The sequence below is a fragment of the Dermacentor variabilis genome, chromosome 10 (genome assembly GCF_050947875.1).
Source record: "Dermacentor variabilis isolate Ectoservices chromosome 10, ASM5094787v1, whole genome shotgun sequence".
Classification (NCBI taxonomy): Eukaryota; Metazoa; Arthropoda; class Arachnida; order Ixodida; family Ixodidae; genus Dermacentor; species Dermacentor variabilis.
In genome coordinates, this window is record NC_134577.1 from 77,975,311 (window position 1) to 77,990,978 (window position 15,668).

Consider the following 15,668-nt stretch of genomic DNA (forward strand, 5'->3'; position numbering starts at 1 on the left):
GGTTGCCTTGTGGTCCGCAATTCCGTCAACAATTCCCCATGATATGTGCTCTACAGGAATGTTTTCACTCACAAACGTTAGTTCAAGAATTATACTGCTCGACGAACTGACACGTGTAGATTGTTGAATGAGTTGCTTTAAACCACTATTGAAGGCAATATCCGGTATCGCCTCAGCTCTTCCCTTGTCGACAACAAAAACATCGTACGAATCCCGTTTATACCTGGTAGATTGTAATCCCCCGTAAGGACACCTTTTTGTCAGCTTGGAGGTGACGCTGCATCAAATCAGCCAATATATGTAATATCTCCGGGCCAGAATTCGGTGCTCTCTACATTGTACCAACATAAAGGGAATATACGCCGATCGTGATCCTACAAAACAGTGCTTCTGCGCCGGAATGTTAGGCAGGGGTGTGGTCTGAATGTCGTCTTTTGCTAAAATCGCGACGGCACCGCCGCGGTTACATCTATCCTCACGAAGAACTGAATAACCTGGAGGAAATATATTGTTGGTCGAGTTGGGCGACGACAGCCAAGTTTTACTTTTGGTTGTGAAATCAGGTTCATGTTCAAGAAAAAAGGCCTCAAGTTCTACCGCCTTATTAATGATACTCCTGGCGTTGATATTCAGAATATTTGGTTTTTTCTAAACTTAGCAGGTTGCCGTCCGGCTATTCGAAGAGACTTTTTTACTGGTATTTTCTCGCCTAATTCTTCATCCCATGCAAAGAGTTTATCATATACTTTGACCTTATCGTAAACAAGTCTGACCTTCTCATGCTTTTCTCCATTAAGTTTGCAACTATGCCATTGCACGCAACAATACCTATAACAAAGGACCACAAGCTTTTTTGAGTACTGCAGATGGTACGACGAGTATTTAAGTAACACATAAAAATTACGCAAGCTCGTAGCTGGGCTAGCTTCTTTATTATGTTGCAGGAAAAATGCATCGCGGGAATGAACCAATGGACATAAACGCACTGGCGAGAAAATTTTCGACTGCTTTATTTCTAGCAGAACTCAGAGGCCATTGATTTAAACAATTCTCAGATATGCGCAGAACGCATATGTGGCACCAAGGAATCACCGTGACACAAACAACAGATGCGGAGAAATAATACGAAACGGTATCGGTGCTTCACTGCAATATATGTCAAACGCCTTTACAGGGAAATACTTAGGACCTCCGAAATCCTTCGTTATACAGATAACTTTGCTGTATCGATAGCACACCGTACCGCTCACAATAGAGTGGGCTAAGTACATTATTTCTATGAGAATTTGAAATGCACGAACGGCTAATAGGCAAGAAAAATTGAAGAAATAACTTTTTAAGTTATTCACGGCACATATTGGTGTTTCTTCATTGTAGCCGGTGGGTTCGCAAGCACGATTTATGCACTTGCAATGAATTTTCAGGATGGCACAACCTTCGAAATATTTTCCAAGGTCTGCGACGGCATGCATGGGCGTTCTAGTTACCTTAATGGTTGAAAGAAAAAAAATACGATTTGTTAAAAAGTAAGTTGAACAGTAATGCATTTTTACCGCTAGTTTCACGGCGTATATCTCGAGTCCCGTACAATCATAAGAATTCGTTACTTCATATGTTTGGCAAACTCCCCGAATAAAATTTGTAAATTGCAATATATGCTGAAAATCAAGTGCTTGAGCAAGGAGCTTGAGCATTCTTGTTAATTAGTCGATTATACATATTTCCATTTATCTTGAGAGTATTGTCCACCGCTTCCAGCAATCCAGCTCCAGGAGACTCCCCTCACAGTATCTTCCACAGGCTATTAAATGTGTTCTGTATGGTTTAAAGAAAGGAAAACACCCAATATACTGCACTGTAAAAAATTTCCGTAATTTTACGGGGGATTTCTGTCATTATACGGAGAACTGCAGATAAAAATACGGAAAGTATGTCATATTTCAAAAATACGGCAAAATCTGCCGTTAATATACGGAAAGTGCTCTCCGTATTCAGCTTTACGGACATTTTCACTGTAATCATATAACGGCTATACACTATTTTGGACGAAACAGAGAGAATTCCGTATTTTTGTTATCTGAACATCCGTATATTGTGAGAAAATTTAAGCTGTCTGAATGAGCGCTCGTACTCATAAAGTTTCAGCTAACAATACTTTATTGAACACGCAAACTGTACGCATTATGAAGTTGCGTACAAAATGTGAGAGCTAGCCTTCTACCAAAAGCTGCAATAACAGATCGTATAAATATATATACGCATCTTCTATTCCGGTCGCTGTTTGCCGCGCATATGGGCTTTGTAACGCTGATCATATGCGCAAATATATGCGTGTTCTCGCAATGTTCTCAAATTAAGCGCTTTTATAGTTAATAACACAGCATATATGTTTAAGTGAATGAAGAGCCGGGGACATACGTGCATACGTAAACAAGCTTGCGGCACTCAGGTGCTGGTGCATTTACGCCAGCATTTACGCCATATACGCCAAAAATTGTGCGCACTCTAAATCAGTACCGAAACGCACGGAGTGGTATAATGACCGTAACTGCGTTTACATTTGGCAATAAATGGTCTCGAAGGGGACTGGCGGCCTATAGATCCAAGTACAACGGTCGGAGGAAATTTTCGAATGCGGCAAGCAATTAAACCAAATGTCAAAGGGCACTGCTGAACTGCAATGTAGTTGGTTGAACTCATTCCCATGATATTTACCAAATATCTCGTCTCTGACAATAACTGCCCATTCATTGAGACAAATCGATTACGCATAATCTTCACTGTTCATGTGTTAATTCTTGCGATAAGATGTAATCGCAAACATTTGGCGCTTCATCTTGAAACAAGACCGGTAAGCGCGCTCGTTCTTGTACGGTAGAATAAAGAACGCGAACATGCACCCACATGTGTGAACTACTGGAAGGTGACTGAAGATGAAGGACCTATTACCGTGCTAGTACTGTGTATACTGTCAAAAAGAAGAAAAAAATAATACGGAAAGACAGAATGCCCAGTGTCGAGATGTAACGATTCAAGCTTTATTTCTTTTTGACCTAGAATGCAACACCATTAGTTCCATGTGCTTTATGCATGGGTAATGTTATGACACAACTCATTATTTACCCGTTCATTACATGCACCAACCAGCCCAAATTATCACTGTACTAGAGCTTATGGACGCATCGCAGTGCACTGCTTTGCACTTTATTGTAGCACAGGGGTTTGCTATCGCCAGTAGCGAATGCTTTGGTTGACCTCCCTGCCTTTCAGCTTTTTGAATTCTCTCTCCCTTTGTATAAAACGCACTAACTTGTGGGAGAGAAAGCGTTCTCCTCTTTTAGAATTCAATTAATTGTCAAGCAATTATATTGCAGTTCGAGTAACTAGATCGAGCACAAATGCGAAAACGAAACCGATTCTGTTCGGTTCTCCGCGCTCAGAGTGCGGCATCAGGGGGCAGCACGCGCTGCGCGTCCATTGGAGTGGCGGACAGAGCTGCACATGTGTAGTCAGCCGGCATTTTTCGAGTCGTGTTGTAAGTGTTGTTAATTCGCCGTAAATATCTCTTGATTTGTACTCAAGAGTGGAGCAAGACCCCAAGGAAGAGAGATTGACGCATCGGGAGCGAAGAACAGAAACGATGGATGGTTACGCTGCTTGGGTCTCGGCACGTTCGAATTGGCAAAGTTCCGAATTTGTCGCTGTGTCGTGTACGCTTGTGCGCTCGTCATTTGCCGTCATCGCGCGGAGATGTTTGCGCTGGATGTCTTTCACTTCGTGTACAAAACTCTGCACGCTGCGGCATCGAAGAAGTTGTCCTGTGTTTGGGTGCACGTATGCGCTTGGACACGGATAGCCTGCTTGCTCTCAACGGGTGTTCAACAGTCTACGCGCGCTCGTAACTTGCTCATGAGGTAAGCCCATTTTAATCTTACTTGGTTTGCATAACGTAGGTGTTAAAATGATGTGTGGTAAGCCGGTGTCGTGAACAGAAATATTGTTTCAAAAGACCACTATGCAACGTCTTAGGGCAAAAATGACGCATGAATGGGGAAAGGGATCACCCTATCTTTTCAGATCGATTCCAGTCGTAGCGCGATTGGCTCGATCGCAATTTCCGTGAGGTACTTCTAACCTTTTGTTCACTCGCGTTAAAAGCGTAGAATAAAACTGCGTTCAGTTGAGCTCTTGTATTGACGCTTGTATTGGCTTGAGAGCATACTGTATCCGATACAAGAACTTCTGTTAAAATACGGAAATAAATGTTCGAGGCAATAGCAGTCGCTCACTACCTGTGATCGTTACTTTCTTGCTTGGGTGCACGTTTTAATTGTGACCAGAAAAAAAAGTTCTTTGCTCTGCTGTGTTTCCTTGGTGCAACTTTTTGCGGTGCAGCAAGACGTGTTCCTTCGAATGATGTCTGGGCAGTCAAGGCATTCGTGTCAGGAAGCAAGCAGTAAACGGGGTATCAGTGCGAAAAAATTTGGACCTACAAGAGAAGCGAATGGTATCATCATAGACTCTTTTATTTGACGAATAATTCAGTTGTGTTACTAAAGCGGAGAGTGGATATGCATGAAAGTCAGATTGTATTGATACTCAGCAAAAACAAGGTAACTTATCATTGCTAATCAATCCTTTTCTTTTACTGAAAGGCAAGTTGCTGTTGTGCTGGAGCTGAGAAGAGGTCTGCTGCCTGCAATGGGTCCATCTCTCTCAAGTTATCGCAGTATTGTAGCTCTCAAGGTGAGTGGATTTTTTTTCTCTTAGCTATTTGCCACCTGAATGATGACCGTTTACTTAGCTGTGTAGGTGATCACTGTTAGTGACATTGGAGTGCTGGTGGACCAGCACACCTTTATGATTGCAACGCATATGACAGAGTGCAGCTGTGGCAGTATGCAAAGGTGTTAATCTATAAGCCAAATTAGGTTCTTTGAGGTAATATGTTAATATATTGATGACATTGGATTGTGGTCTAGCAGGCAAAAATGCTAAACAATAAGAAATTTTAATTTGCACTTGGTAAGATGTGCAAGAAATTCAGGCTGTTATACATGAAATGCGACATTTGTAGATGTCTTCTACAGTGCTGCAGTCCTGAATTGCTTCAGAGTTGAGTGATACCACTATAATTTCTCTGTAGAGCATGCAGCACAGTTTAGCATTGGGGGAGGCTGGCATCAACAGGCGTCTACTTACTGTGAAGTTCAAATGAGGTGTTACTGTTAGGGTGAATATATATAATTTATGGTTTAATTCTAATCTTGTGTCAGGCAGACATAGTTTACCCACTTGGTTAAACAATAGAGATGTAATATCTATGTATACAAGTATTACCCATTCATTTATGCCATTTAGACAATGGCATAAATGCGTGGGTAATACTTGTGTACATAGACAATACATCACTATTGTTTAACCAAGCGGTGCCCCTGCATGCTAAATTTTACAGGGCTATTATTAAGTAATGTCAGCTTTTGTTGTAACATTAAGGCACCTTTTATATTATTACAGATTACCACCATTGTGCACCATCATAGTGTGATATTTACACTAAATGTATTTGACTTTTCTATAAAACCCTGCACAGCAGTGCATCATGAAATTTTTTTTTATAGTTTCTGGCCTCAGAATGCACTTCACGTTATATTCTTGTTTGCAACAAGACTATAATGCAGGTTTCTCTCCTTATGTTTTGTGGCACTTCAAACTGCGGCGAGCTAAACCACTGGGCAGCAATACTGGATACGCTACTGCGTGTGGAGCTGTCTTCAAACACACGCAACGAATACATCATTGCTTTTTTAGCTTAAAACAACGGACACAAGAAAGACGACAGAACAAGGTGCTACTCTCAACTGACATCACTTTATTGCGTCCCTCCTTTGTAGACAGCAGAATCTAGAAGAACATGCGCTGTGAACACCCATGTGCAGCAACCACCAACATCTGATCAAAAAAGCACACTCATGCGACAGAATCCAAAAAAAAACATATTGAGCACTGTACGAGGTTAAAGAAAGCACACTAATGCACTGTGACCCCAATGACTGTATGAAGAAAACTTCCGATAACTCTCTGGCGGAGGTATCACGGCTCTTTTTCAAAATCATAGCATCACGAAACATTGCGAACCTAAGCGATCCATACCAACAGGCACAGGTTCCCATTTGGCTCAACATTGTAAAATATGGAAGTGCAAAGCCATGTTTCGTGATACTTCGATTTTGAAAAAGTGCTGTGATACCACCGCCCGAGAGTTATCGGAAGCTTTCTTCATACAGTCATTGGGGTCACAGTGCATTAGTGTGCTTTCTTTAACCTCGTACAGTGCTCAATATGTTTTTTTTTGGATTCTGTCGCATGAGTGTGCATATTGAGCACTGCACTGACCTTGTGCAGTGCTCAATATGGTTTTGTGGATCCCGTCGCATGAGTACACTCTTGTGATTGGTTGTTGGTGGTCTCTGCACATGGTGCTCACTGCGCATGTTCTTCTAGATTCTACTATTTATAAAGGAGCGACGCAATAAAGTGATGTCAGTTGAGTGTACCGCCTTGTGCTGGTCGTCTTTCTTGTGTCCATTGTTTTGCGCTTAACAAAGTATTTATGGATTCACATCAACTAGCCCGCCAACACATTGTGTTGCGGGCACTTCTGAAGTACTGTCTGTCCAATAACCTTGGTGGCATGGAAGCGCCGTCCACTTCTATGCATTGCTTTCTGTTTCATTGTGGCATCACATCACATTATAATCATAATGTGTATGTACTTTTTCCAAGAGACCCATATTCCTATCCTTGTGTTATATTTGCTGTCGCATTATTTATGTGCAAATGACTGACCAGTGCTCCAAGCTCCATTTTATCGCAAAGTAAACTACTGGTACCTAAACAGTTCTGTATATCAGAAAACCAAAGCTGAACTGCCGAACAGTACCAAGCGGCAGCCTTAGTGCAGTGTCAAGTAGTCAGATTTTATTGGTCATGCAGAGGTGCACAGGATAGCTCTTTATTACTTGCTGAATAATTAAGCTGTGTGAAAACTGAGTATTTACGTAGCTTCAACCACATGCTATTGGCCATTGCTCCTGCCCTCATCAAATGTGGAAGATTATCACGGCATTTCCTATTCTCATTTTCCTTATTACAGTGGGATTACTGCATGCGTAAGTAGGAAACGGATCACATAGGCAATCAAAAGCCAACAATGTGTAAACATGGAACATTGATTGTACAGTTTGATGACCCAGAATAAGTAGAAATACACCATAAATGATTGACAATTAACTTTTACTTGACACAGGGCTAGAGCATACAGTAAGCATACTGTATGCTCATACGGTGTCACATCAATTTAAATTTTAGTGTAGCTTTACAGTGTACGCTTCTATTGTTGCATTCTGTCAGAGGAATGGTAATGTTTCGCGTGTATAGCAACTAGACTGTCTATATACAGTAGTAAAAATGTGTGAACTGTATTTTTTAATGATTTGATAGAATGTGTAGCACAATAAAGCCAGACAATGAACGCACAGTGATGTGACTTTCTCTGCACATGTTGCAGGTTCAAAAAAAGTATGGTGGAAGCTGTTGCCAAGGTTCCGACCAGAAAAGACAGCCAGTATAAAAGGGTACACGCCACTGATCTCTACTACAGGGGATGAACAGCACATCGAGCGCCCTCGACTGAAGCTGGCCTTGACCCGGAAGTTGGTGCTTCACAACTTTGCGGCAGCACTTTGTTGCACGGGTGTGTGGCATTTCTTCCCCTAACATGCCTGCCTGATGTGCCATAACCTACCCAAGCAGTGTTTCGAGGTGTCCAGAATTTTTCCATTGTAGTGTCTACAGTGTTGCTAACATAAGTGGCTTGCAATGGAAACACTGGTAAATCAGAAAAAACTTGATGTAAGAGAACACTATCGTATACGGGTTCAGATTGTCATAAAAGTGCTTACCAGACATGTAGAGACCTCCTAAAATGTGAAAAACCACAAAGAAAAGTTTTTCGGCAGCAATATTATCTGATCGCACGCACTAGTTAGTCCACCATATGCCCTGCTTCCAGGACAAGCGACTGCATGACATCGCATTTTCACTGGCTTCACCTGCATCCGGTGCGGTGTGCTGCATCCAGCGAAACATGTTAGAAATCAGTGGTGCACAGTGTTTTCTGTCCCCTTTCTCGACGCCTAGTGAACACATGTTAAACTGTTTCCAAAGCAGACAAACAGAGGGAAAGGGCTCTGAACACATTGCATTTTAAAGTGGCTGGTACTGGGTAACGCAAGTACTGTGGCATAGTAGATTTGCACCAGGCAACCTGGGCGCCCAAAAAGGCTGCTGTTTACTTGCAAATGGCCAACATATTGTGAGCATGTTCAAGTACTTTTTTTATTCTCATCGCTTATTTAGCTAATGGAGACAGCTTTCACAACTGAAGAAGCCTTGGAAGCATGAAACACTTCACAAAACCAGCTTCAATATATCGTGTCTGCATCACAATTTCATGGCTGCATGAGTGAACCCTCTGGTTAACATGTAAGAGAGTTCATGATGTTTGCCATGCATTATCCACTTTATTTAGAGGTCAACCCTATCTTGAGATTTAAGCTGATGTTGCGTTTAGAGAAATTATGGCCGAGAGCCAGCTTTTGAGAATACAGATTGAGCTTGACAGATTAAATGCCAGAACAAGTCGTTGAGGATTTCAGATCAAGAATCTTAAAAGGCCAGTTCATTTAGTGGTGTTAATATTCTGCTCGAAGTTGTTGATTGTTACGTTCATATGGTGCCCAAGCATTGCGGTAACAACTTCACTTGGAGTACATAGCAAGGGTGTATTCGATGTAAGCTTCTGGCTTTTTTTCTGTGTTTTCAAAAACTGGTTTCTTGTTCAGTTTAAATTTTCAAATTTTGCATTGTTGATTAGGTGTTGTGTCCTGTTTCCTTTTCCTGCAGCTTCTTAGTTAAACATCTGAATAGTGAACACAACTTAACCTTTTGCTTGATTGTCTAGATTACATGCCCTCGATGCAAAACAATTTCACTTCAAAACTGCTTGTACCATACTGAAAGAATAACTTTGAAGCAGCCATAGCCACCAATAACACGCAAGAGATGATTATGAAAATTTTAATATTGTTTTTGAGGGTGTCTTAACTATCATGCACCAAGATTTAGAAATATGTAAATGCGATGTAACTAGACAAAATGAAGGTGATGTTTGCCATCGCTTGGAGATACTCTGATTATATTGTGCATTCTGCCTAATTACATAATTCTTAATTAGTTATTAAATATCTCAAATAATTAAATGAAATGTGTCAACGAAAAGTTGTAGAGCAATATGAAAGCCTCCTGATACACTTTTTTGTTACTCTTACTCATTGTGTGCTACATAAGTGTTTTTCCAAGGAATAAGCCTGCGAATACACATAAAGTGTCTTGAGTGGCCAGTCATGTGTCAGTTTTGTGGTGCAAAGCCACGAATACAACCTAAATGGGTTCTTTTAAGAAAAAGACTTAGCTCAGCAAATTATCTTTCTATGTGCAGCCTGTGGAGACAAGGTTTCTTAGACATGGCCATGGCCCTCAAGGAAGATGCCGAGGCCACAGGCAGTTCCTCCAGTGACCGTGAAAAGGTCCCCTGGGGCACAAGTCTGGTTTGGCACCCCCACCTTTCTCCTGCAGCTTTTCTGTCTACTTAGCTAACCAGGTGGGTCAATGATGGCAAAGGGAAAAAAGAATCAACAGCATCAAACGCAGAACTTGCTCAAGCTCAATGCATTTTTGGTGTGAAGTGTTTCCCTTATCATTTATCAAGAAACGGGTAATAAGTATATGATATGGTCTTCACACGGACACCTCTTTCCCACAGAGAATTAGCTGTAAAAAAAAGCAGCTTATGAAGGCTTGAATATTAGCGAAGATGATGTGGCATAGATAGGATAATGATTATGAATGTTTCTAATGAAGGTAGTGGTAGTAGAGTGAATAATCAGAGTTTATATATAGATTGAAAGACATTTCATTCCAATGCCAGAATTTTAAATCATCCCAAATAATTCTTGCATTTTATAGTCTTCATTTTATAGTTCTTGATGCTTGCTTCTTGCTGACATCATTCTTATGCTGCATAATTCACCTGTTATAAATTCCCTATTTCTCCCGTTCAAGCAACTTTACATTCATCATAAGAAACCTCGTAGATGAGTTCCAGAAACTTGCTGATGAGATTAGGGGGCGGCGTGTACCCCAGGCTTAGATATGCATTCAAGAGCCTCATATCTTGCAAATGTTAGAAATACTCCTGCTAAGCAAGTTCTTGGTGTCATACAAGGTTATTTGCGAATACGAATTTGCCTAAATTTAGGAAACAGTCAATATAAAACATGTCAAGCGATATCGCTGACGATACACACACATTCCAACTGAACTAAATACAAATAAATATAGCACCAAATGCAGAATCATTGGCATGATGCCATTCTTTCAGTGGAATAAAATCTGTCCTGCATTGTAAATCTGGAATCCTTTATAATCCAGACTACTAAATACTTATGAGGGTTGTGACGTAAAATATGCATGTATTTATTCCTCGTTTTTTTACTTTAGGACCCGATAATGCTTAAACAGCAGTGAAAGAACTGGGATCACAGTACCTAATACTTTATATTGCTCCAGAAATCCGTTTCTCTGCCGATCGCAGCATTCGACACTAACAAGAAGGCACATGACACTTAGGGTGGTGCTATTCACTTTGATTGTTTGGGAACGAAACCCATAATGTACATGTTATGGCCCTGCGTGTCATTACGTTTGAACAACAAAAAGGTAGGGGGTTTGCGTTTTGCAAAACTGCATGGAGGTTTTCACTGTGGGCAATTAAAATTAGGAACCTTCCCAGCTCATACTAAATGCATTCTCCAAAGCTTTAGGTTATACAGGTGCACTACTTTACACAGAACACACTCTTTTCCCTCGTCACGGCTCACACTCTTAGGCAGAGTTACACCCTTTGAAGTGCCCCTTCTTCCACACAACGATAATTGTCATCTGCCTTTATGCATTTCCTTTCTTTAACGCTGCGAGCCCTGTGCTTTCCAGTAACGAACGGCATGCGCGTTATCAGCATGATAGCATTCCCGACAGCAAAGTAGCGGGCGTGGCGTTTTCAAGAAAGGAAACGCATCAAGGCAGATAACGATTATTGTTGTGTGGCAGAAGGGGCACTCCAAAGGGTGTAACTTTGCCTAAGAGTGCAGGTGGTGATTCAGATTCTTCAAAGGTGTTTCATTGTATGGGATGGCACATCGCGCTTCACTTATTTGCAGAATATTGCATTCCAATTGTGTCATATGAGATAAATCCGTTAGAGAGCTTTAGCTTGCCCTAAATTTATTACAGCTGTGTACTGGTAAACTGGCCGCAGCTTGCAGTGCTTGTGGAAAAACAATTGTAACTGCCATATTATATGTAACTGTTAGTGCACAGGCATCGGCAGCAGCAATGGTTAGGGTACACTTGTTTCTCCTATTCTGCGGTATGCATCCTCCACCAGAAAGTAGTTTTTTTCGTCTTCCTCTTCTACCATATTGGAATGTGAAATGGGGTGTAATTTGTAGGATATACTCTTGCATAAACTTCATGAGCATTTATTCTTGTCTGTGCCACAGATCATTGTTGCTACCACTGTAAAAGCAGGGTGCCTGTTTACAGCACCCGTAGGGAACAATCTGTGAATCTTTAACGAACAGTAAGGATAATGAATAATCGAATAATTTTTAGTAATTTTCAACAAATTTAGCACTCTTTGCTTTCCACTATGGTGTTTTTAAAACTCTAATCTTGGCACAAGGTTTGAGTGCAGGATGTCATTTTGTGTGAAAGAGTACACTTGTGCGCATAACACCTCATCGTCAACATTCTGCTGCACAGAATGTCATTAGCTTTCGTATGCATTGGTCACTATCTCACAAACCGGTTGCTCCTTTGTTAGTTGGAATGTAGCATTTATGTAAAGCACATTTGATGTTCTAACAAAAACCATTGTGCCCTCTTATCCCCTAATTCTCCTCATTTGATGCCTAGTGTTGTAATAGCATGGTTGACACCATAAGAGTCAGTGTGGTGAATAATTGTGTCTGGTGGAGTAGGGGGTGTACGTTAACTTAAGCAACTTTTCCAGATGACTTGAATCAGTATTGTGGAATGCTGTTTTTTTTGTTCAATCACTGTTACCAAGTTTCACTTTGGTTGTGGCAACAAGTATAATGTAGTTCGCTAGCACTCCTGTCAACACATATAATGTGCAGGCATTTGTGTTGAAAAAAAGACCAGCTAATGGTTTGCCAGGAGCTAAGGTCCATTTAGACCATTAAATTTTGAACTTACACTGGTGGAAATAACTGGTGAATGAAAGCACACCCAGGAGAGCTCACCATAATATTTTCTTTCATTATAACACTGCTGAAGCTTTGAACCGCATTTGAACTGGCTTGTTTAAAAAATGACCCATTTCCTTGTTCAAGTAAGACAAAGGTTCCACAGGAAGACAGAAACTTGAAGCCGTTAACAGCAGCATGAATATAAACAGCGTTCGACGTTTTGCAATCTTGCACCTGGTTATATTATCCATCCCATTTTTTTCCACAAGCTGTTCTTTACTGTTTTATGGTCATACCCAGTTTAATTTTAATGTCCCTATTTTTTAATATTTGGTTAATATATCTTTTCTTCATTGGCTTTCAACAAAATATATATTCATAATGTGCCTTCATTTACCATTTGCAGTGATCTTAACCAGATGCATCTTGATACAAAATTTATTTTCCTTAATTCTTCGTTTTCCTTTTCCAAAAGTGAAACTGTTTATCTTGATACCTATTTTGTCTTCTGGGAAGATTGGGTCTACTGGATTAATGACTGCTTACATGTGTACATCGTTTTCTGTTTTGGTCACCCCTACTCTTGGCAAGTACTGACAGCATTGCTCATACCCGCTCCATCACAATCACCACTGCTAAGCACACCCTTCCTTCCTTTATTTTAACACTTTGGCTTCTCTTGACCTATTATATGCACCAGTTACTTCTCCCCCAATGAGGCTAGGGGCCAGTGAGATATGCACAATCCAAAACAACACAGCCAAGGAAAACATTTGCTACCCTAATGACAAGCACCTATGTCGAAATGTTGGCTACAGCAACATCCCTTGTTCCAACAATGTTGATCTACTTACATGTTTTTCTAACACAGAAGTTACTGCTTTGTCGTGTTCTGTGATTATACTTTTTTGCCGCTTTCTTTAGGATGGATATTCACGAATACTATTTGTTTCTCCTAACAGCAGCAAGTTTATCCTTGCAAGCGTTTGGAGTCAAGAACAACTTTCACCAGGAAGAAGTGCAAGACGAGTGATTGAAGAAAATAAAGTTGCTTCTGTGATCTAAGAACTTGAGGACTGAAATGTTGCACCTTTTTGTATATATGCTATGCAGTGCATTCATATCACAAAGTGCAAAGTGTTTTATCTCTGCAGCCATGTCAGTGTGTTGGCAAGACAATTTTCTCAATGGTGACCTGCTGCTTTGACTATGAGCTGCCTTCATGACATTTGCATTAAAGGAGATGTACTATCATGGACAAAAGTACCCTGGAAGTGCGAGCGTTGACCAAATTGCATTTCTGCTCAAGACTGCTGAAAACAGTGGGTCACGTATGCACATTCCGAACGCAGATGGTGGCACGGCTGATCCCAGCAAATAGCACACCAATAAAATTCGGTCAACTCTCGCACGTTCTGGGCAATTTTGTCCCCGATGGCACATTCTTCGAATAATGGATATGATCTGCAAGATGAAATACGGGAAGCACCTGTACTTTAACGGATATAGTACAGATTTAGCATACGGAGTCTTTCGTTTTCTGAATACGGCAAGCACCTGTTTTTTAACGGTTATAGTACAGATTCAGCTTACAGTGTGTTCCGTTTTCTGAATACGAGAAGCACCGTACTTTAACGGTTATAGTACAGATTCAGAATACAGAGTCTTCTGTTTTCTAGATACAGCAGCACTTGTATCTCGTATTACGGTCTCTTTTTTACAGTTGTCCGTTCTACGGAAATGACCGTTCTTAATTTACGGAAGAGTGTTCGGTCACAAATTACCAGCAAATTTTCTGTAAAGTAAGGCAAATATTTTTTACAGTGTGTGACAGTGCCACTTCCAATTTTCGAAGGAAGTCTACTTACGCTCCTGCTCATGATATAGCTGCAGGAAATGTCGATGTATTTTCACGCACGAAATTTCCCCAACTTGGGGAAGCCATTCCTCGTATAGTGCACGTTTATCCCTCGAGGAATGACAGGCTTCAATCTTGTACTTGCGGCTTAGATGGACTTTAACTAAGATAATGAAGGTTAATTTGGAAGTTTTATTTTAGTGTAGTGATCGGCTCAACGGACGATGGTTTCATTGAGGCCTTCAAGTAGGTTTAGCGTTTTGTTTGTTTCCTAATCCCTGCAGCACGAGCGCAAGAGAGCGGGGCTACAGCTAAGAACACAGGGCGAGCACGCCCACGAATTTTGAATGCGAGACCATTACTTGGCTCACCACGTGACCTCGATATCCTCAAAAACCCTCTGCCAAAAAATAAGACACAAATTACTATATTTTCATGTAACGAAATATAAAACCACTACATGGCACTCGCCTCCGCAACCACGTCTCATGAGTAGCAGCGGCGGCACCGGCCATACGGGAGGACCGTAACAAAAAGAACCAGAATGCTCGCATTCGCGCATACATGGTTGCAGGGAAATAAGGAAGCAAACGGCTTCTTGCTCATTTCACTACGTACGTATGCACATGGTGCCTCTGAAACCATGACGCGTTCAAGGATTCTGTCGTACGGGTCTATGGAGCGATCACCGAGCAAATTATAATCGCTCGCTTCTACGTCATAAAGCGAGACAGAACAGCGTGACCGGAGGCGCAAGTTCACTGCCGACGAAGTGCAAGACCATGGAAACGCAGCGATATTACTACGATCGCAAGCCCACGCTACAGTTAATGAAGATCTACCCGCAGATGCCGTCGCCTCAGAGCACGGAGGACGACGACGAATCAAATTCAATGCGCTTCAGATACCCGTCGAATGACGACTACGACCACCACTTCTCCGAGTATCAGATGGAGTTCGCCTACGAATCCGAAGAAGAAATGTAGTGTCAACACAATGGTGCCTTTCGGAAAAAATACTGTCATCGCTTGGCACAGTGGTGTCATCGTGCTGAAAATGGTGTCATCGATAAAGAACACTAAAGGCAATGTGCATTCAACACTACGTTAATCAAAACACCGCAAACAACACTCAGCTGAGAGATCGCAATACGGCCGCTTTGTAATCGTGCGTTGTTGCGACCTCATAATTAAGCAGCAACATTACTCCCGAATGCATAACAAAACAGCACTAAACTGAGCAATATTTCGCCGCAATACTACACTTAGTGACACAACTCAGCCACGCCCTTGCAAAAATTTTACAGAAAGTTCATAGACAGTCTACAGACATTTGTATATGAAATCTACAGACTGTCTATACACATTTCTTTAGATTGGTCTATAGACAGTCTATAGACCTATGGTGATACAAAT

At 41.2% G+C, this 15,668-nt stretch overlaps 1 long non-coding RNA gene across 1 annotated transcript; it reads left to right on the top strand.

Moving 5' to 3' along the window:
* The first annotated feature begins 3,490 nt into the window (after positions 1-3,490).
* Positions 3,491-13,463, top strand: LOC142560702 (uncharacterized). Its single transcript, XR_012823413.1, has 5 exons — positions 3,491-3,914; positions 4,656-4,746; positions 7,571-7,756; positions 9,563-9,724; positions 13,358-13,463. It is a non-coding gene; the product is annotated as an uncharacterized LOC142560702 (long non-coding RNA).
* The last annotated feature ends 2,205 nt before the right edge of the window (positions 13,464-15,668 follow it).